Below are 21,948 nucleotides of genomic sequence, written 5' to 3' on the forward strand. Positions count from 1 at the left end.
AATAATTAAGTATTTATAGACTACCTTCATTGAATTAAATAGCAATGCACAAAGAAAACTTCATCGTTAAATATGTATATGTATATGTATATGTATTTAGAGAGAGAGGAAGAAGAATTAAACGAAATTTCTAAATGAATAAAGTCTTAATTGATTCATTAAATATATATACTAATATTTTGTTAGATGCTTGCAGTAATGGGTTAGTGGTGAGACGATGTGTGTTTGTGAGAGAGAATTTATGAGAGTCGGTTACAAGGTGGAGAGTGAGAAAATATATTAAAGTATACAATATATATATCTTGTAATTATTTATTATCTTAATTATGGCTTGCTTAGTACATATTTAGTAGATATGTGTTTATATTAATTCTATGTCATTGAAAATTAATTAATTTTTATATTATATGATTTAATACTATATTTGGATGCAAATTATATGTATTTTTATCTATTATATGGTTTGTATAATATTATTTTTATATTCACAATTTTTAAATATTTAATTATATGTATTTACAATTATTATGTTCATTCAAAAAATATATATAATTACAATAAATATTTTTAAAAATACATGTTATTAATTTTTGTAAAATCCTTTATTGGCTAACTTTAATTTAGACAAAATATTTTAAAGTTATTAAGGAAAATCAGTAGCATATCCTTATTGTTTCATGGTTTAAATATCAAATTGATTCAACTGATTTTCTAGTGTGAAAATATCTTTTAAGTGTGAATATATTTTTTACCTTATTTATCACAAATAATCAATATTTGATAAAAATATGTATTTCAATTATCTTGAGATTATTTTCAGGGATTATGTTTATTCTGGAATAAAGAAGGTGTCGAAAATGAACATTGTCAAAAGAAATGATCATGTTCGTTCTGCCAGATAAAACTGATTACATTGCTGACTCATCACTTTCTTTTTCTGTCGACACAGAACTCATCTGACTCGCTGATTTCCTAAATCAAAGGAATTTGCAATTTGATTTCAAAGATCTTAGAAAATGATGGCCTTGGACGATTTCCTTGCCTATAAATATCGTTCCAAGGCCTTTGGAATTTTTACCTCTTCCATTTTGAATATTTGTAAACATTATGTTATTTTGAAGACTGTCTTTATTTGTAGAGATTAAGGTTGTTCACCTTAATCTTTGTAAGAGTGTTGAGTGTACTTGTGGATATCTATCTAGTCCATTGTAAACAGGTAGTGTCTATTGTGAACGTGTTCATAAGGATCTTCGAGAGAGGATTTTATCTAAGTCTCACTTCGGGAGGAAGTGTGCACTCGGTATTCTTTGAAGGGAGTTCAAGAGAATCAGCGTTTCATCAAAACCAGATTCATAGAGAAGAGTACAACAAGATTGCGGCAATAGTTTAAGAGGAAGTCTTGCATTGTTTAAGCCAATGCTTTTGTACACATTGTTTCTTTACTAATTGGTTTATTCTCTGGGCGTGGCCCCGTAGATGTAGGTTATCTGAAAAGATTTCTTAACCACGTAAAAATTCTCGTATGTTGAAATTTTACCTGTTTTTTTGTTTCTGTTTAAACAGTTGCATAAGTAGTGTGAACAAAACTGAAATTTTTCTAAACAACTTAATCAGTATTCTGCATTTAATTAAGTTGTTTATTTTAAATCACTTGGTAATATTAAAATATGGAATTTCAATTGGTATCAAAGAGGGTCACTAAACTCTTAGTGCGATCTTGTATTTTTTTCGTTTGTTTTGTGCCTTGTGAAATGTCTTTCTTTGCACAAGGTGGATCTATAACTCGCTCTCATTTACTGAATGATTCTAACTATCCTTATTGGAAGGTTAGGATGAGAGCCTTTATTAAATCTCAAGAAGAAAAGGCGTGGAGATCAATCTTAACCGGTTGGACACCTCCATCTGAATCAAATGATGCAACAAAGGTCAAATCTGAATTTAACTGGACCGATGCTGAAGATAAATTGTCTAGTTATAACAACAAAGTCTTGCATGCTATCTTTAATGGAGTTGGTGAAGGATACATAAAATTAATATCCTCGTGTGAATCTGCCAAAGAAGCTTGGGAAATCCTTCAAACTCAATTTGAAGGTACTGCTGATGTAAAACGTTCTAGGCTTGTTATGCTAACTACAAGATTTGAAAATCTTAGAATGACAGAAACTAAGTCTCTCATAGATTTCTATGAAATATTGTCTGATATAGCTAATGAATATTTTGCTTTGGGAGAAAAATTGGAAAATTATGTGTTAGTTCGAAAAATTGTTAGAGTGCTTCCTGACAGGTTTCAAACAAAGCTCACAGCAATTGAGGAGACAAAAGATCTCGACACAATGAAAGTAGAGGAGTTGATGGGTTCATTGCGAATGTTTTAACTCAATCAGCAAATTCGTCAAAAGGAAAAACCAAGTGCTCCCAAAGAAAAATCAGTTGCTCTCAAATCATAAAAAAAATGAAAGACTCGGGTGAAATGATGGTGAAGACGAAATGGCCTTGCTGACCAAAAAATTTCAAAAATACATGAAAAAGATTGGTAACAAAAAATCCTCATTCAAATCTTCCAAAGGTAATCAATTCTCTAAACCTTTTGACAATAGCAATAAAAGAGGTGTGCGATGTAGGGAATGTGAAGGATTTGTTCATATTCAATCTGAATGTGCCAATACGCTGAAGAAAAATAAAAAGGTAATGGCAACTACTTGGAGTGATCAGGACTCTGAAAGTAGCGATGAAGAAGATAACTCAAACCTTGCCTTAACCTCTGTTGTTTTTGGATACTTTAAATTCGCAGGTTAATAAAAGGGTTGTTTGTGTGAACAACACAGTTCAGGAAGAAAATTCTGAATGTGAATCCAGTGAATCTGATTTAGATGAGGACTCCTTAAAAGAATCATACAAAGATATGTGTGATCAATGGCTAAAGGTTTGTTCTGGTAATCGCTTAATGTCAAGCAATAACAAATCCTTACAGGAAAAGAATGATGAACTTGAAAACACTATGAAGAATCTTGAGGATAAAGTTATTGCTAAAGATTGTGAAATTAAGAGATTATCAAATGAAATTAACCACATGGTAAAAGGTGTTAAAATGATTAACCCAAATTCTAGGATCTTGCATGATGTTATTGGTGAAGGACAAAAAGCTGGTAATTTTTCTGGATTAGGATTTGATGGTTTTAAATCGAAAGGCAAAACCATTTTTGTGAAATTTGGCATTCATTCTGTGTCAACCACTAACGTCTCTGCAGGTACATCTTAGATAGGTGATGCTACAAAAGTTCAATCTGTTTCCACATCTGTTAAACAGGCCAAGTTTCTCAAAATAAATAAAACAGATCGGTTCATTCCAATTTGTCATTTTTATGGAGTGAAAGGGCACATCCGACCCAGATGTTTTACTATGATGAATTTTTTTCAAAAACAATTATTTAAATCAGTATAGTAAAACAAAACAGGTTGTGAAAAAACCCTCAAATAGTGTTTGGATTGAAAGAGCAAGAACAAATTGTCTTGCTGCTTTTACTTGTCATAAATCTCGTGCCTCTAACTATTGGTATTTTGATAGTGGATATTCTAGACATATGACAGGTGATGCAAATATACTCACAAATTTCAAATCTTTGAAATGTGGTGCTGTAACTTTTGGTGATGGTCTGTCGGGTAATATTGTTGGAAAAGGTACCCTAAGTCTTGACGGATTACCAACATTGAGAAACGTTTTGCTTGTTGAAGGCCTTAAGGCTAATTTAATTAGTGTAAGTCAAATTTGTGATCAAGGCTTCAAAGTAAATTTTTCTCGTGATGATTGCAATGTTATTGATCAAAATGGTATGAGTGTATTGAAAGGATATAGATCTATTGATAATTGTTATACTCTTTTGCCAACCCTCACATGTCATTTAGCTATAGGTAATATCACTGACTTATGGCATGAAAAACTGGGTCATATAAATTTCAAAAGTTTGAAAAAGATTGCAAGTGCAGGGTTAGTTCATGGGTTACCCAAATTGGGTAAAGAGTCTGCAGGTAAATGTGAACCATGTCAGTTGGGGAAACAATTAAAAAACTCCCACACAAGTGTTACAGGAATTAATACTTCAAAAGTTCTTGAACTTTTGCATATGGATCTCATGGGTCCTATTCAAGTTGAAAGTATTAATGGAAAAAGGTACATCTTTGTGTGTGTTGATGATTTTTCTCGTTTTACTTGCGTTGACTTTTTAAGGGAAAAATCAGACACGTTTGATGCCTTTAAAAATCTTTGCATTAAATTAAGAGTTGAAAAGGATTGCAATATAGATAAGATTGTGAGAATCAGAAGTGATCATGGTAAGGAATTTGAGAATACTGTTTATGATGATTTTTGTAAATCTCTAGGTATTTCTCATGAGTTCTCAGCTCCCAAGACTTCTGAACAAAATGGGGTTGTTGATAGAAAAAATAGAAACTTGCAGGAGATGGCCAGAGTAATGCTAAACAATAAGAAACTCTCCAAACGATTGTGGGCAGAGGCAATATTCACTGCTTGCTACATAATCAATCGAGTGTTTCTTCGCCCAGGTACCTCCAAAACTCCCTAGGAAATCTGGAAAGGTAAAAAGCTCAATGTAAGTTATTTTCATGTTTTTGGGTGTATATGCTATATTCTTAGAAATCGTGAAAATGTTGGAAAATTTGATTCAAAAAGTGATATAGGAGTATTTCTTGGATATTCTATGAATAGTAGAGCTTATCGTGTTTATACATGAGAACTCAAACTATTATGGAATCATCCAATGTTGTTGTTGATTATTTAAAATATTTTTCTGAATATTCCAATGAAGAATAAATTGATAGGTTCATTGCCAAAACCTCTCAGACAGAATCTACTGCAGTGACAATAGGTGATGTTGTGTCGTTTTATACAAAAACAGTTGCAACAGAAGCCGAATCTGTTCCAACATCATCTGAACGACCAACAAAGGAAGGGACAGAAACCATCACAGATTCAATATAGAGAGAACCTTCTGCCAGAATTAAAAAGAATCATCATTCAGATCTCATTCTTGGTGATATTGAAGAAAGTATGGTGACAAGAAAAATGTATGTGAATTTGCTACAATTCGTTTGCTTTACATCTAGCTTTGAACCAAAAAATGTGAAAGAAGTTTTGAATGATGAGTCTTGGATAAAAACAATGCAAGAGGAATTAGAACAATTCACATGAAATGAGGTATGGACTCTTGTTCCTAGACCAAATCATACCAATGTTATTGGTACCAAATGGATCTTCAAAAATGAAACTGATGAATTTGGTACAATAATAAGAAATAAAGGTAGGCTAGTTGCCGAGGGGTATACTCAAATTGAAGGAGTAGATTTCGATGAAACTTTTTCCCCTGTCGCAAGACTTGAGTCAATAAGATTACTATTGGATGTTACTTGTGTTGTTGGTTTCAAATTATTCCAAATGGATGTTAAATCTGCCTTTTTAAATGGAATTTTGAATGAATAAGCTTTTGTTGAACAACCAAAAGGCTTTGAAGATCCACATAATCCTAATCATGTTTTTCAACTTAAAAAGGCTCTCTACGGTCTAAAACAGGCTCCTAGAGCTTGGTATGAAAGATTGACTCAATTTCTTGTTTTGAATGGTTATAAAAGAGGAGGAGTCGATAAAACTCTATTCGTCAAAAATGTTGATTCTAATATTGTTATTGCTCAAATCTATGTTGATGATATTGTTTTTGGCTCTACTTCTAACACCTTAGTGCAGGAATTTGTCAAACAAATGACAGATGAGTTCGAAATAAGCATGGTAGGTGAGTTAAACTATTTTCTAGGACTGCAAGTCAAACAGTCAGAAGATGGAACCTTCATTTCTCAAAGTAAGTATGCAAAAAATCTGATCAAGAAATTTGGGATGGAGTCTGCTAAACATGCCAAAACACCAATGGGAACCACGGTCAAACTAACCAAGGATGAAAATGGTGTAAAGGTAGATCCAACATTGTACAGAAGCATGATTGGAAGTCTTCTGTATCTCACAGCTAGTCATCCTGACATTAGCTACAGTGTTGGGGTATGTGCTCGATATCAAGGGGATCCTATGGAATCCCATGTGATAGCTGTAAAGCGAATCCTTCACTATGTGAATGGTACTCAGGAGTATGGAATTTGGTACTCAAAGGAAACAAACTCTAACCTTGTTTGTTTTAGTGATGTTGATTGGGCAGGCAATGCAGATGACAAAAAAAATACAAGTGGTGGATGTTTTTTTCTGGGAAATGCAGGAAGTTGTTGTACGCAGTTATTATGGATGAAACAAATGATGACAGATTATGGGTTTGATCTTAAAACCTTGACTATTTTTTGTGATAACACTAGTGCTATTAATATCTCAAAAAATCTTGTTCAACACTCTCGCACTAAATACATTGACATTCGTCATCATTTTATCAGGGAACTCGTTGAAAATAAAACTTTGATCTTAGAATATATTGAGACTGACAAACAGATTGCAGATATTTTTACAAAAGCCTTTGATACAGTCAGGTTTGATTCCCTCAAGAAATCCTTAGGGGTATGTCCTAATTAATTTTTTTGTTGTTGTACCTTATCCCAATGCTAGAAAAAGTTGTGTGATTTCTTCTTGTTTTTGTTCACCGAAAAAGTCTCAATTATTATGTCAAAATATATTTTTACTTCATAATAGAATTTATAATTAATATATATCATGCAAATATTTTTTAAAAAATCAAAAAATCAAAATAAATAGTCCCTCCAATTAAAATTCTTCCAAATCAATCTATGTTTATAGTATATGAGCATTTGATCCTTGAAATGTATGTTCAGGCTTCATCTTAGAATAGAGCTACCTACACTAATGTGTAAAATGCTATCTTTGAGTAAGTTGGAACTATGTAACTAAAAATTATGTAGAAGATACTCTACCACTGTTAAATGCAGCCTTCAGTGTAGTGTGAAAACGTCTAATTTGGGTACTCATTAAGAAAAATGCTAAAAATTGCCACATAGGGCAATGTCCCTGAAAAAGGCTAAAATTTCCATACAGGGCAATGATCTCTTCTTTCACAATCACACACAAATGCTTAAGATATACAGTTGGAAAAATTTGTAAGTCTCATACACACTCATTGATTTGAATAAAATATTTTTTGTGACAGAAGTAAATATTTTGTGATATTTTATTTTGAAAATAAAAGCATGATTTATATTAAATATTTTTTCTAACCTTATAGTAAAAATTTGTTTTGAAATAATGATTGTTTCTCTCTCCACATGCAAGGGCACAAAGACTTTGAGCACTAATCAAAATGAGATATTTTTTGGTACATTTGGTTATATATATAATAATAATTAAATAAAAAAAAATAATATATATATATTCTTTCAAAGGAAAATCGAATCTGAGTGTGTCAAAAAAGGTATGTTGTATCAATTTTGTTTTTGTCTTTTTTTTTTTAAGATCAAAAGTTTCCTATTTTGGCTTGTTTCCCAATTTTGTGTCGTGTACAATTGTTGGTAGTTATTTTTGGGATATTATTGTGTACTTTCCAAAAGTGTATATTCCATTTAATTCTCAAAAAATGGAATAAAATATCAAATCCCTATCTTTCCTTTTCTTTATATTTGGACATCCTTGCGCCCATTATCTCAACCGTCTCCATATTTCTTCCTCTTCTTTTTCGGTTTCTCTTTTTCCTTGTGACAGTTCCATCTCTTTCTCATGAAATCATGGTGAAAACTAGAGGAAGTGGCTCTCGTTCTGTCAAGGATTTGAAGGCTGGCTCGTTGACTGTATCTCCATCTCTCACCAAGAAAAAGGCTCGAAAGAGTATCTTGTTGTAATGCCCCGAATTCACCGATGAGTTTAACAGCATGAATAGTTGGCCGGGAGGGCCATACTTGCTTAATTATGTTGTTAATTGATTAAATGCATGTATATGTTGATTATATTATGATATGATGTGAAATGCATGCATGTGAGTCCATATTTCTCATTACAGGGGTGTGATGGTAATTTGGCCCGTTGAGGGTAATTTGTGTATTTGGGTGCATAACTTGATTTGTGAATGAGATTCCATTATTATGGAGATATATTCGAGCTAAGCAAAATGAGAGGTTATTTTTAGTGGATTAGCGGTTTTACCATAATGGGGTCAATTTTGGGGTAATAGAAATGTTCATTTGATGATAAATTAGGAATATTTGAGATCAGGGTGAAATTCTGGAGGTTTTGACTTTAATGTCCCCGGGGGTGTTTTTGGGACCCCGAGCATTAGGTTTTATTTGAGGTTACTTAAGGTTGAAGTAGCTTATCAGATAGAACATACGATAAGAAAACCTTCCGTTCTTCCTTTTCAAAGTCTGTTTTACCGTTTAAGCCTTTTTGACGAAATCTTGAGTTCTAGGAGTCGGAATCGAGTGAGGATCGAGGCATAGGATCCTAGGAAAGATTAGAAGCTTCTTAACCGAAGGATTCGACGGAAAACAACCCAATTGAAGGTAATCGAAGTTTAAGTTTTGAGTTTTTCCGAGTTTCTAAGCTTTGAATTGATTTTGTGAATTATTGAGTTTTCGGTTCGTTCGAGCCTTGGGTTTTGAGGGTTTTGATGTATGGGGAAGCTTGGGAACTTTGTTTTGATGATTGGGGAATGTCTAGGGATGATTTTGGAGGCTTTGAAGTGTTAGAAACGCGGTTGGGAATGGTCCAGGGTGGAGCGCTGCGGCCCTGTTCTTGAGGCGGCGCAGCCTTTCTTTGAAGAAGCAGGTGGGGAGCTTGTGCTCGCTGGGCGCCGCGGCCCTAGCCTCTAGGAACCCTGGGGGCCGCGGCCCAAGGTGCTAGGGCCGCAGCCCTTGCCCTGTTTTCGCCCCGTTTGCTCGTTTTGACCCCGGGAACCTAGTTTTAGGCCTCGGGAGTGTCCTAGCTATTTGGATTAGTTTGGATTGATCTCTTGGAGGTTAGATAATGGTTTGAGAACCCTTGATTATCTTGATTATTGATGGTATCCCATATGTGTTGTGATTAGGTAACCGCTAAAGGACTAAAAGCTAAACCGTTCTCAAGGGTCGTTCTTTTGTTCATTCTAGCCCGAATCAAAGGTAAGAGAACTGCACCCCAAGTGTGACACGCATGGATGTTCATGAAGCATGTTGGTTGTGAGAATATGGACATGGATTGAATATAGAATGCTTAGCATATGTTGCTCACTTGTGCACGGTACTGACTCATTAGTCAGGTTTGGCAAAGGTGCTAGTATCAACTGTGAAGCTGTGACTTATTAGTCAGGTTCGATAGTGGTACTGGGCACTGATCACGTTCAGCTGACTCATTAGTCAGGACGGCCTTAGCGTGTATTACGCAAGCCAATAAGATTTGATCTAATCGATTATCAGCATTGAATGACTCAAAGAGCATCAATGCCAGACCGACCCCGAGGGTCGATGAATGAAATAAGCGCTTGGAGGCTAGTGGCTTACTTAGCAGCCACTCTCCCATTTGGAAACAGTGGCGTGCTTGTCAGTCACTCAGTATGGTTTACCAGAACCTGTTGAAGGCTAGTGGCTTACCTAACAGCCACTCTTCCATTTGAATTAGTGACTTGCCTGTCAGTCACTCAGTGTGGTTTATCAGGACCTCATGTGATGTTCACTCATTTGTTTAAAGCTTATTGCTCAGTGTGATTATAATGATAATCATTTGATAATGTTTATGAAAAGTGTTATGTTTTCTTGCTGGGCTTTGGCTCATGGGTGCTATGTGGTGCAGGTAAAGGGAAAGAAAAGCTCACCTAGCCTTGAGTGGAGAGCTGATGTGGTGTTGTGTACATATGCGACCGCTTGACCACCACGGCCAAGGAGTTCTCAGAGGAACTAGGGGGTTTACCCTATTTTGCCGCTTAGGTCGGCGGGATTGTAACTTTACAACTATAGTGACCTTTTTGTACTGAGAACCACTTGTAAATGTTTTGTTTAGCTCTGCAGAGCAGTTTGTAATAAAATCTCCATTTCCTTTTTAATGGTTTTATACCTTAACCTGTTAATTACACTTAGAGCACGTTTTTTACCAAAGGACTCAGGTAATGAGTCAAATTTCCGGTCTACCGTTCACCGTAACTGTTCTGGGGTAGCCAGGCCGTTACAACTTGGTATCAAAGCAATGCCAAGGTTAAGGTTCCTGTAGACTGGCTGGGCATGTACACACATCACTGAAGTCAAGCTCGACTCATGGTTTGGTAACTCTTTATGTAGTTATGTGCATAACTGCCTAAATGTGGTGCAAATGCTTTACCTGTATGCATGAGATATTATGAATTGTTATGTGATACATGCTGAGTGCTGAGTGCCATAAACATGTATCTGTTTGTGAATATTGAATGACTGTGGAATATGATAATTGTCTGCTTGTTCTTGGACCGTGAGGCGGCAAGAGGTTTAGTTATTACTACCTGACTGGCCGTATTGATTATTGTTTCAGTAAGGTATCAGTGATAGAATGAACCCAGAACAGACAGACACTACAGCTGGCCAGAGTGGTCAGGGTCAGAATAATGACAACAGTCAGGGTCAAGAGAATGACCAATCTCAGATTCCACAGCCAGCACCTGCAAACTGGCAGCAGTTGTTTAATGATTTGCAGGCTATAGTGTTGAAACAGGGAGAGGAGCTTCGTCTCCTGAGACATCAACAAGTGCCTGCAGTGGTTAATGTATTAGAGGCACCTTCTGTGTCAGTGCCAGTTACTGGGCAGTTGCCTGGGGTTGAAGACAGATTGGAACCTCTTTATGAGCGGTTCAGGAAGCAACAACCTCCAGTTTTTGAAGGCAGCGCTGATCCTATCAAAGCTGAACAATGGATGAGCATGCTTACCACTATGCTTGAATTTATGAGGGTAGTTGGTAATGAGAGGGTGGCCTGTGCTGCCTATATGTTTCGGGAAGATGCCCAGATTTGGTGGGAGGTGGTTGGCCAGACCAAAGATGTTAATCTCTTGAGCTGGGAGGAGTTTCAGACTTTGTTCAATGAGAAGTACTATAATGATGCTATAAGAGCGGCGAAGGCCGATGAGTTTATGAGGCTATTTCAGGGAAGCTTATCAGTCACTGAATATGCCTTTAAGTTTGACCGTTTGGCAAGGTTTGCCAAAGAGCTGGTGCCCACTGATGGGACCAGGAGAGAGAGATTCCTCCAGGGGCTACAGCCCAGGTTAGCCCGTGACGTTCGCATCACCACTGTGGCAGGAGTCACTACTTATGCATAGGTGGTGGAGAAGGCACTTACAGCTGAAACTGCAGAGACTAAGATCTGGCATGACAGTGCAGCCAGAAAGGATTTCAGGAGGATAGTTCCTCCATTTGTTGGTTCTGGTAGGGGTGTTGGCCCCAGTGAACAGAAGAGGAAGGTTCCTGATACCTTCCCAGTTCCAGGTCCTAACAGGAGACCTCGTGGTATTACAATAGGTTGTCCTGGGGGCAGTGAAGCCTGGAAGACTCGTCCCGAATGCCCTAGGTGCAAAAGGCGCCATTTGGGGGAGTGTAAGGCAAAGGCCTGCTTTTTGTGTGGAGTAGTGGGTCACTTTAAGAAGGATTGCCCTCAGATAGGGAAATAAGAAGCCAGAAAGGTGGACAGCTCGACCCCAGCTCGAGTGTTCACGTTGACTCAAGCAGAAGCTGAGGCTTCCCCCTCAGTTGTTACAGGTCAGCTTCTTAGTGCAGGAACCCCTTATCATGTGTTAATTGATTCTGGTGCTACGCATTCCTTTGTTGCTAGTAGCGTTATTGATAGGTTGTGTAGACCTTGTGATTTCTATGCTGTGGGGTTTGGTACTTTGTTACCCACTGGAGAGATAGTGGTGTCCAAAAGGTGGGTCAGATCTTTGCCAGTGACAGTGGAGGGCAGAGAGTTGTCAGTGGACTTGATAGAGTTAGTTATGACTGACTTTGATATGATACTGGTTATGGATTGGTTGGAAAAGTATGGGGCAACTATTGACTGCAGAAGGAAGATGGTCACCTTTGAGCCTGAAGGTGAGGATCCTTTTGTGTTTGTTGGTACTGTGCATGGACCTTGCATTCCTATGATTTCTGTGTTGAGGGCCAGGGATCTACTGCAGAGAGGTTGCATTGGATTCTTAGCCAGTGTGGTTGACACCACCCAGGTCATGCCAGTGAGACCAGAGGACACTAGACTTGTATGTGAGTTTCTGGACGTGTTTCCAGAAGACTTGCCAGGATTGCCACCACACAGGGAGATTGAGTTCGTTATAGAACTGGCACCAGGGACGGAGCCAGTGTCTAGGGCACCATACAGAATGGCCCCAGCTGAGTTGAAAGAATTGAAAGTGCAGTTGCAAGAGCTGTTAGATATGGGTTTCATTAGACCTAGTTTCTCACCCTGGGGTGCGCCAGTTCTGTTTGTGAAAAAGAAAGATGGTTCTCTGAGAATGTGTATAGATTACAGGGAACTGAATAAGTTGACAATTAAGAATAAGTATCCTTTGCCAAGGATAGATGATCTGTTTGATCAGTTGCAAGGTATGAAGGTATTCTCTAAGATCGACCTTCGTTCTGGTTATCATCAGTTGAGGGTCAAGGAGGGAGATATAGCGAAGACTGCCTTCCGTACCAGGTATGGGAATTATGAGTTTCTAGTTATGTCATTTGGATTGACTAATGCACCTGCTACTTTCATGGATATGATGAACAGAGTGTTCAGGGATTATTTAGACCAGTTTGTGATCGTCTTCATGGATGATATTCTGGTATATTCTCAGACTGAGTTAGAACATGAGCATCATTTGAGGTTGGTTCTACAGAGGCTGAGAGAACACAGATTGTTTGCAAAGTTCAAGAAGTGTGAATTTTGGTTGTCTCAGGTATCCTTTCTTGGACACATTGTCAGTAAGGAGGGGATTAAGGTAGATCCAGCAAAGATCGAAGCGGTCAGAGATTGGCCAAGGCCAAAGAATGCTTCTGAGGTTAGAAGTTTCCTTGGATTGGCAGGTTATTACAGGCGGTTCGTGGAAGGGTTCTCGAAGATTGCTAGTGCTTTGACTGAGCTGACACGCAAGAGCCAGAAGTTTGTGTGGTCAGATAAGTGTGAGAAAAGCTTCCAGGAAATGAAGCAGAGATTGATTACAGCTCCGATTCTGAGTCTTCCGACAGATCAGGAGAAGTTTGTGATTTACTGTGATGCTTCTCATCAAGGTTTGGGCTGTGTTTTGATGCAATCAGAAAAGGTTATAGCTTATGCTTTTCGGCAGCTGAAGGAGTATGAAAAAAGATATCCTACTCATGACCTAGAGTTGGCAGCTGTGGTTTTTGCTTTGAAGATATGGAGGCATTATCTCTATGGAGAGAAATGTGAGATTTATACAGATCACAAGAGCCTGAAGTATTTCTTCACCCAGAAAGACCTGAACATGAGGCAAAGGCGTTGGCTAGAGTTGGTAAAAGATTATGATTGTGAGATTTTGTATCATCCAGGGAAAGCCAACGTGGTAGCTGATGCTTTGAGCCGGAAAGGTCCGGGGTAGATTCATGGTATGAGGCTGATAGCCAGAGAGATAGCAGATGATATGACCAGAGCTAGTATAGAGTTACTGGTGGGCCAGTTGGCTAACATTACGCTACAGTCTACATTGTTAGAGAGGATCAAAGAAGGTCAGTTGAGTGATCCACAGCTGATCAAGATTAGAGAGGATGTTCTGGCTGGAGCATCCAGAGATTATACAGTGTCTGAGGTAGGCTTGTTGAGATACAAGGGGCGGATATGTGTTCCGTTAGACACTGCATTGAGGCAAGAGATTCTGGATGAATCTCATACTACACCTTACTCTTTGCATCCAGGCACCACGAAGATGTCTATATTGGTGGCCGGGGATGAAGGGAGATGTAGTAGAATATGTGGCTAAGTGCTTGACATGTCAACAGGTCAAGGCTGAGCATCAGAGGCCGGCAGGGTTACTGCAGCCTCTGGATATCCCAGAGTGGAAGTGGGAAGACATCACAATGGACTTTGTGGTGGGCTTACCCAGGACTACTGGTCAGCATGATTCCATTTGGGTGATAGTGGATTGTTACACCAATTAAGCTCACTTTCTGCCAGTGAGGACTACATATACAGTTGATTAGTATGCTGATCTCTATGTGAGAGAGATCGTGCGGCTTCATGGTTCACCTAGGTCGATCGTGTCAGATCGGGACCCCACTTTTACTTCCAAGTTTTGGAAGAGTTTACAGACAGCCATGGGGACACAGTTGAAGTTCAGTACAGCTTATCATCCTCAGACAGATGGGAAATCTGAGAGGACGATCCAGATTCTGGAGGACAAGCTAAGAGCATGTGTACTGGATTTTGGTGGATCTTGGAGTAAGTATCTGCCTTTGATAGAGTTCTCCTACAACAACAGTTACCAATCTACCATTGGAGTAGCACCTTATGAGATGCTATATGGTAGGAAGTGCAGAACTCCCATCCATTGGGATGAGACAGGAGAAAGGAGATACTTAGGTCCTGATGCAGTTCAGAGGACCAGTGAGGCTATAGAGAAGATTAGAGCTAGAATGCTTACTTCTCAGAGTAGACAGAAGAGCTATGCTGATCCTAAGCGCAGGAACGTGGAGTTTCAGGTAGGAGACTATGTTTTCCTTAGAGTCTCACCATGGAAAGGGGTGAGAAGGTTTGGGAAGAAAGGCAAGCTGAGTCCTAGATTTGTAGGTCCATTTGAGATCCTGGAGAGGATAGGTCAGGTGGCTTACAGATTAGCTTTGCCTCAGGCGTTGTCTGCCGTGCATAATGTATTCCATGTATCAGCTCTTCGGAGATATGTATCTGATGTGGGCCATATTCTGAGTTACGAGGATCTGGAGCTTGAGCCAGATCTCTCCTTTGAGGAGCAGCCGATTCAGATACTTGATAGAAAGGACAAGGTCCTCAGGAATAAGACAATACCTTTGGTTAAGGTATTGTGGAGGAACAACAAGGTCGAGGAGGCGACCTGGGAGCTGGAGTCAGATATGCAGAGTCAGTATCCCGAGCTGTTCAGGTAAATTTCGGGGACGAAATTTCAGTAAGGAGGGGATAATTGTAATGCCCTGAATTCACCGATGAGTTTAACGGCATGAGTAGCTGGCCGGGAGGGCCATACTTGCTTAATTATGTTGTTAATTGATTAAATTCATGTATATGTTGATTATATTATGATATGATGTGAAATGCATGCATGTGAGTCCATATTTCTCATTACAGGGGTGTGATGGTAATTTGGCCCGTTGAGGGTAATTTGTGTATTTGGGTGCATAACTTGATTTGTGAATGAGATTCCATTATTATGGAGATATATTCGAGCTAAGCAAAATGAGAGGTTATTTTTAGTGGATTAGCGGTTTTACCATAATGGGGTCAATTTTGGGGTAATAGAAATGTTCATTTGATGATAAATTAGGAATATTTGAGATCAGGGTGAAATTCTGGAGGTTTTGACTTTAATGTCCCCGGGGGTGTTTTTGGGACCCCGAGCATTAGGTTTTATTTGAGGTTACTTAAGGTTGAAGTAGCTTATCAGATAGAACATACGATAAGAAAACCTTCCGTTCTTCCTTTTCAAAGTCTGTTTTACCGTTTAAGCCTTTTTGACGAAATCTTGAGTTCTAGGAGTCGGAATCGAGTGAGGATCGAGGCATAGGATCCTAGGAAAGATTAGAAGCTTCTTAACCGAAGGATTCGACGGAAAACAACCCAATTGAAGGTAATCGAAGTTTAAGTTTTGAGTTTTTCCGAGTTTCTAAGCTTTGAATTGATTTTGTGAATTATTGAGTTTTCGGTTCGTTCGAGCCTTGGGTTTTGAGGGTTTTGATGTATGGGGAAGCTTGGGAACTTTGTTTTGATGATTGGGGAATGTCTAGGGATGATTTTGGAGGCTTTGAAGTGTTAGAAACGCGGTTGGGAATGGTCCAGCGTGGAGCGCTGCGGCCCTGTTCTTGAGGCGGCGCAGCCCTTCTTTGAAGAAGCAGGTGGGGAGCTTGTGCTCGCTGGGTGCCGCGGCCCTAGCCTCTAGGAACCCTGGGGGCCGCGGCCCAAGGTACTAGGGCCGCAGCCCTTGCCCTGTTTTCGCCCCGTTTGCTCGTTTTGACCCCGGGAACCTAGTTTTAGGCCTCGGGAGTGTCCTAGCTATTTGGATTAGTTTGGATTGATCTCTTGGAGGTTAGATAATGGTTTGAGAACCCTTGATTATCTTGATTATTGATGGTATCCCATATGTGTTGTGATTAGGTAACCGCTAAAGGACTAAAAGCTAAACCGTTCTCAAGGGTCGTTCTTTTGTTCATTCTAGCCCGAATCAAAGGTAAGAGAACTGCACCCCAAGTGTGACACGCATGGATGTTCATGAAGCATGTTGGTTGTGAGAATATGGACATGGATTGAATATAGAATGCTTAGCATATGTTGCTCACTTGTGCACGGTACTGACTCATTAGTCAAGTTTGGCAAAGGTGCTAGTATCAACTGTGAAGCTGTGACTTATTAGTCAGGTTCGACAGTGGTACTGGGCACTGATCACGTTCAGCTGACTCATTAGTCAGGACGGCCTTAGCGTGTATTACGCAAGCCAATAAGATTTGATCTAATCGATTATCAGCATTGAATGACTCAAAGAGCATCAATGCCAGACCGACCCCGAGGGTCGATGAATGAAATAAGCGCTTGGAGGCTAGTGGCTTACTTAGTAGCCACTCTCCCATTTGGAAATAGTGGCGTGCTTGTCAGTCACTCAGTATGGTTTACCAGAACCTGTTGAAGGCTAGTGGCTTACCTAACAGCCACTCTTCCATTTGAATTAGTGACTTGCCTGTCAGTCACTCAGTGTGGTTTATCAGGACCTCATGTGATGTTCACTCATTTGTTTAAAGCTTATTGCTCAGTGTGATTATAATGATAATCATTTGATAATGTTTATGAAAAGTGTTATGTTTTCTTGCTGGGCTTTGGCTCATGGGTGCTATGTGGTGCAGGTAAAGGGAAAGAAAAGCTCACCTAGCCTTGAGTGGAGAGCTGATGTGGTGTTGTGTACATATGCGACCGCTTGACCACAATGGCCAAGGAGTTCTCAGAGGAACTAGGGGGTTTACCCTATTTTGCCGCTTAGGTCGGCGGGATTGTAACTTTACAACTATAGTGACCTTTTTGTACTGAGAACCACTTGTAAATGTTTTGTTTAGCTCTGCAGAGCAGTTTGTAATAAAATCTCCATTTCCTTTTTAATGGTTTTATACCTTAACCTGTTAATTACACTTAGAGCACGTTTTTTACCAAAGGACTCAGGTAATGAGTCAAATTTCCGGTCTACCGTTCACCGTAACTGTTCTGGGGTAGCCAGGGCGTTACACTTGTCTCAGCCTAGCCTCTTTGACGCAACCATCACCACGAGCAAATCTGTGGTCATTCCTGACCTAGAAGCCCCCAAAGTACCATCTGGACCTTCTTCATCGGGGGCTCTGCTCGCCTCTGTTCCTAGGTCTTCCAAAAAGGTCTGAGCATCCCTTTCAGATGATGTCTCTGATCATGATAGTGATTCGGCCAAAACCTATTCTGACTCCTCTGAATCCCCTGATGTTCTTGCACCGAGGAAAAAAAGCAAAGGGTGGTTCCAGGTTTCCTCTTCTAAAAAATCTTCTCAGTCCAAAGGTACTAATCCTTCATATTCCACTCCAAAGGTCTCTTCTCCCGTGGGTTCCACTCCACGTTCCAAGTTTCGGTCGAAGGTGAAGAAGATTCCTCCACCCTGTTCCTCTTCTAAAACTGACCCATCTTACGCTTTTGTTCCCTCTGATGATGATCCCCTTGAAGATGATCCCTCTATTGATGATGATGTTGCATCTGTATTCGAATCTGACCCATCAGAGGACCCTCCTGTTTCTCCAAAGGGCAAGAAAGCTGTGAAAATTCCTGAGATTCGCACAAAGTCATCAGTGGATCCTAAAGTCTCTCCAGATTCTACTTTTAAAGATCACTCTTTGAATGTCTCTTTCAATGACAATGAGAAAAATATGAAGCATTATGTGCATCGTGATTTTATCTGTGAGAAAAAAATTTCTTTTTCTGCCCATAGAGTGTTTGGGGTCATTAAGAATATTGAGGATCGATGGTGGTTAGGTTCTTTAACTGGGTTTGATGGTTTTGTTCCTCGGGTTGTTCAAGAATTCTATATTAATCTTAATGATGATCTGTTTGATAGCAAGTCTTTTATGTTTGGTCAAGTTTATGTTCGGGGACATTGGTATTTGTTTAGTGCTGTTGAAATTGCCAAGGTTCTCAATTTACCTCATGTTGTTATCAATGTTGCTATGGAGTTCAACAAAGACAAGGTTTTATCTGAGTTGGTGGGACAGAATATGGTTTGGGAACAACACTCGGTTCTCAAGGTGACCGATCTTAATCATTACTATGTCGTGCTTCATAAATTTGCCACCAACAACTGGATTCCCACCACTCATACCTCTACCATTACCTTAGACACAACCTTCTTTCTGTTCAAAGTCAGGACTGGTCTTCAAGTTGATCTTGCCACTCTTTTTTTTTATCAGATCACTGCCTTAGGAAAAGCCAAAAAGAAAGGCCAATATTTGGTATTTCCTCATTTGATCTACAAGTTGCTTGATTCTTAAAAGTCTCTCCAGTTGGAATATGAAATTGTGACACCTCCCACTGCCGGTGTAGATTACAAACTCAAGAAGGAATCCTCATCAGTCAAGACAACTAAAGGGATTGCTCTCAAGGCTGGCGATGTTGATTCTGTCATTACTGAACTCGCTGGTGTCAAGGCCACTCTGGAATCTGTTCAGATAGAAGTTTTCAGTCTCAAGAATTGTCTCTCGACCATGATGTCTCAATTTGCTGCGGGACCTTCCAAATGAGGCCATCTGTTTCTACTTTATTTTGATTTTCTCTTTTTTTGTTCCAATAAATTGTAAAAGAACGTTGTTTAGTGTCTTTTTATTTGGTTTCTTTTGATTGTGTTGTTACTCCTTTGGCTTATTGCTAGACAACAAGGGGGAGTAAGAAGGTTTTTTTTTTTTCATGTTTGTGATTTTTGTTACAACTGAGGCGTATTTCGCAGGGGGTAATTTCATTACTATTTGCTCTAACCTGGTTTGTCTTTGTAGGATCTTTCAAAATAAATGTCTATCACATTGCTAAAGGGGGAGATTGTAAAATCCTTTATTGGCTAACTTTAATTTAGACAAAATATTTTAAAGTTATTAAGGAAAATCAGTAGCATATCCTTATTGTTTCATGGTTTAAATATCAAATTGATTCAGCTGATTTTCTAGTGTGAAAATATCTTTTAAGTGTGAATATATTTTTTACCTTATTTATCACAAATAATCAATATTTTGTAAAAATATGTATTTCAATTATCTTGATATTATTTTCAGGGATTATGTTTATTCTGGAATAAAGAAGGTGTCGAAAATGAACATGGTCAAAAGAAATGACCATGTTCGTTCTGCCAGATAAAACTGATTACATTGCTGACTCATCAGTTTCCTTTTCTGTCGACACATAATTCATCTGGCTGGCTGATTTCCTAAATCAAAGGAATTTGCAATTTGATTTCAAAGATCTCAGAAAATGAAGGCCTTGGACGATTTCCTTGCCTATAAATATCATGCCAAGGCTTTTGGAATTTTTACCTCTTCCATTTTGAATATTTGTAAACATTATGTTATTTTGAAGACTGTCTTTATTTGTAGAGATTAAGGTTGTTCACCTTAATCTTTGTAAGAGTGTTGAGTGTACTTGTGGATATCTATCTAGTCCATTGTAAACATGTAGTGTCTATTGTGAACGTATTCATAATGATCTTCGGGAGAGGATTCTATCTAAGTCTCACTTCGGGAGGAAGTGTGCTCTCGCTATTCTTTGAAGTGAGTTCAAGAGAATCAGTGTTTCATCAAAACCAGATTCGTAGAGAAGAGTACAACAAGATTGCGGCAATAGTTTAAGATGAAGTCTTACATTGTTTAAGTCAATGCTTTTGTACACATTGTTTCTTTACTAATTGGTTTATTCTCTGGGCGTGGCCCCATGGATGTAGGTTATCTGAAAAGATTTCTGAACCACGTAAAAATTCTCGTGTGTTGAATTTTTACCTGTTTTTTTGTTTCTGTTTAAACAATTGCATAAGTAGTGTCAACAAAGCTGAAATCTGTCTAAACAACTTAATCAGTATTCCGCATTTAAATAAGTTGTTTATTTTAAATCACTTGGTAATATTAAAATACGAAATTTCAATTTTTTTTAATGTTTTACATAAAATATTTTTAGTTATACCAATAATTTAATAGCATAGTCAAAATATTTTCTTTTGCTACAAAATAAATAGTTGCAAAAAAGTTTTAAGATTAAGCAAAATCAGTTTATTTTTGCTACCCAAAACATTAGTAGCTAATTTCTTTTTATTTTGCTACCAAAATAAAATGGTAGCCAATAATATAGAAAATTATCAATTTTATATTTTGGTCCCAAATGATTTAGCTACCAAAAGAAAATTGGAAGCTAAAAATAATAACTAGCTACCAAAACATTTGGTAGTAAAAATATTTGGTCTTAATTTTTAGGATTTTGCTACTATAATTTGGTAGCAAAATATAATTAATTGCTACCAATAATATTTGGTAGCAAAAATCTTAGTAGCTAAATATCCATTTTCTTGTAGTGATAGAAGACATTGTAGGTGTCCCAGCAGACATAATCTATCATGTCTCCCCTAGGGAGATATTGTAGCATTTACATGTCTCTCTAAGGGAGACGTGATATGTCTCTGATTTTCTTTTCATAATTTATATATTTGTATATATAAATATATATGATATTTATATCTCTTTATATAAAAAGTATGTAGATAACGGAAATTTTTTGTTTTAACGGATTTTTTTTATTAACTTTAATAGAATATTCTAAATATTTATTGGAATATACTTTAAGACTAATTAAAAATAGATTTTTATTAGTTATATTAGTATAAATTCAAATATTATAAAATATCATTATTATAATAATAACTAATATAAGACTACATATTTAATAATTATATTAATATAAATTCAAATTCAAACATTATAAAATACCATTATTATAATAATATATAATACATGATTAGGTATTTAATAATTATTGTTTCCTAAAAAAGTTAGCATGATGACGTGGCATATAACAGAGCACGTGGAAGGCACATGACAGCTCATTAACGGAAGACGGGTCAACCCACGACTAGGTAGAAAAATGGGATTTGCTGATTAAGACAAGTTCAGAAGTTAGATTGAGCAGCTAATACAGTATGTTGGTTGCATGATACGACTAGAGCTACTCGAGGAAACGTGACAAAAGCTCAAGATCAGAAATTGATCTTATCATAATAGATGATCATTTGTAGATCAGTCTAAATCTTGAGTATTCATGAACTCATGTTTGTGTTTATTGGATCTTTTGATTCACTCATTAAGGTTTCTTAGTATAATGAGGCTAATGACTTTTGTTTTGGAGATTCAATATCATGAATGGTTGGGAATATGAATTCCAGTAATGGAATCCATACTTTCCTAACGGATCGAATATTGGTTCCATTAAGAGTTAATTCTGGAACTTAATAGTTATTGAGCACAAATCTATAATTTTATTATAGATTAATTATTCGCTAGTTAATTAATGGTACTTAAGGATCAAGAGGTAATTAGAAGGACAAAACAGTAATTTTGACCAGCTCTAATTAACGAACCAATAAATTGAGGACATAACTGTATTTATTGATTATATCAATGGACTACAAGAGAAAACTCTGTAAATATAATTCTATAAATACTTTGAGTGTAATTCCATATTTATAGTGGAGTAATCATGGAATTAATAAATAAGATTTACTCTTTTGATACCAACATCACCTTC

Source organism: Humulus lupulus, chromosome X (assembly GCF_963169125.1).
Source record: "Humulus lupulus chromosome X, drHumLupu1.1, whole genome shotgun sequence".
Lineage (NCBI taxonomy): Eukaryota > Viridiplantae > Streptophyta > Magnoliopsida > Rosales > Cannabaceae > Humulus > Humulus lupulus.